Below are 2,500 nucleotides of genomic sequence, written 5' to 3' on the forward strand. Positions count from 1 at the left end.
TATTTGGGTGTATGAGTTTTATCCACCTACACATTTACATCTGACTTTTACTGCTAACGAATCGTCCATTCCTGCATTAAATTTTTCTGCATCAAATAAACATCGTGGTCATCGAGAATCACACTCTAAGCGTCCATCACCATATTGTGCTTCAAAATAAAACCACAAATCATACCTCTGATATTCAAGAAATAAATTCTATATGGAGATTTCAATTAAAAAGAAATATTTAATCTCTTTTGGAATGACTGCGGTAAAGATCATTTTCACGATACGGAATGGTTTCTCTTTTATGTGTGAGAGTTTTGTTCTTTAAGCCGTTGGATATACGTGGCGGAGAGTTTTTTTTTTTTTTTTTACCGATCCGAAAGTATAACGCAGGAACCAGAAAAGGGTGTGACACGGAAGAAAAGAATACTTGAAAGTTGGACGAAAAATTGCAGGAGTGGAGAAAGAGGAATGAATACAAAACGACCGGGAAGAATGCACGGAGAAATTAGATAAAAACTCTGAAAGGTAAATCTGGAAAAAAATCTCTGGGAATATACAGAAAAGAGGATTTAGAAAGAGGAGAATATTTGTTATAAATACATTCCATTTTCTACCGTTGGGAAATATGTATTTTTGATTTCGAAACTAAGATTTCCTTATTATGAAAACATTCGAGTAAAAGAAATTCATCAATGGAAAAGTTTTTCGTCCTTAGACACATCTTTAGCTATGTTATATGTTAATTAATTACCACTGAATTCATTTACGCAATTATTGATTTTAATCCTACCACAGCGCATGAGCAGTAAACGATCAAAATGATTGAAGTACGATTTAATTAAAAATATACAGAATGAGAGTCTATTTTCCTTAATGGTTTCCGTTTTTATATTTATTATTATTGACGACAAGAAAATAACTATCAAGACAACTTCAGAACTGTTCATTCTCAGGAAAATAATTACGAACATTTTTCAAGTTATGGAAGTGTCATCTCCAAAGAGAAAAATATGTCTATCATGATACTTTAGGCAAAGAGATTTGACCAGCACACAGATGAATAAATGAACAGATAGATAAATAAACAACATTTTTACATAAAACTGACTTTGCCTGCGCCCAAAACATCAATGTAAGTAACAAATCCGGTGGATTTACCTCAACAGAGATTAGTTGTAAAGATATTTATTCTCTATACCCTTTCTCATGAATCATTATTACTGGATGTGTCATTTTCATTTGAACATATTTCTAATAATTAAATGATGCATAAGAACGGATAAATTTATTTTGTTTACTTTTTCTTTTCTTTTCTTAGTTCACCTAATCATACTTCCCCCTTGAGCGTGGAATTCCTTCAAGAATCTGAAGGTACTTGGCTTGAAAAGGAATGGGCTACTAAAGACGAGCGGGGCAAAGAAAGGACTCCAAATTAAAAGAGGGGAAAACCTCGGCTATCAAAGACAAAGAGGACAGAAGTAAACCCAATCAGCTTTCGCGAGAACGATGTTCCCCGGGGGAAATTCTGAGTCCCCGGGGACACCTACCCCTCTGAGTATACCGTCACTCCTCAGTCCACCACCACACACACACGCACACTCACACGCACACGCGCACACATACAAACATTCACACACGAGGGGAACCACATGTGAACTAAGAAGCACAAAAACAAAAATAAAACATGGACTCCGATCAAATACCCTAACATTGTAGTGTTTAGGAAAAGCACAAAATGTGGTATTTGTATAATTAGAATAATTTTCGTTTGATTCTGCTAATAACATTACATTGTGAATTCATAGGTCCGTGAATTCCAGTATTATGTGTACAATATATGTATGTATATTATAAGGTCAAGAGACATTTTGGTCGCTTAAATGAAATGCTATTTAGATAAAGAACTCTCACAAAAAAATAGGCTTGACAGCATTTAAATAAATCAGGGTGTGGCTGCCTCATTCACATTTACTATCCTGGGTCCCTGTGAGTGGGAGCTAAAAGCATCGGTAATCATGATGTGGAGAAGAAATATGGCAAAATATGTTGGACAGCTCATCTACAAAATCAGTGCTGATCCGAAGGAATGTCTCATCAAGTCCATAAGCCCTTTAAGTCTTCATAAACTTGACTACTCTGTGTAGAGCACACACTGAAGAGACAGAAGTCACTGAGATAATAATATGCTAAGTTATAGGGCTATTTACAATAAATTCATAATTATAAGGGTGCATTGGAGGAAGACAAAGCTCTCATGGCTATCTTTCTCCCTCTGATGGAATGGTTTGGACTAAAAGGAAAAGGAGGCTAACAGAGAAGGGAAAGTTAGACTATTCCATTTCATTATTTAAAACAAAGAAATCTTTGTGGCACAATAATTCGGCGTAGCTATCACAACAATAGCCAGAACAGAAGATACCAAGTAGGTGTGAATTGTGTGCCTTAACACTGACCTTTGAATATGCAAATGAAAACGATCCAGTAATTTAAAATATATGATTTTATAAAG

The sequence above is a fragment of the Macrobrachium rosenbergii genome, chromosome 42 (assembly GCF_040412425.1).
Source record: "Macrobrachium rosenbergii isolate ZJJX-2024 chromosome 42, ASM4041242v1, whole genome shotgun sequence".
Taxonomy (NCBI): Eukaryota; Metazoa; Arthropoda; class Malacostraca; order Decapoda; family Palaemonidae; genus Macrobrachium; species Macrobrachium rosenbergii.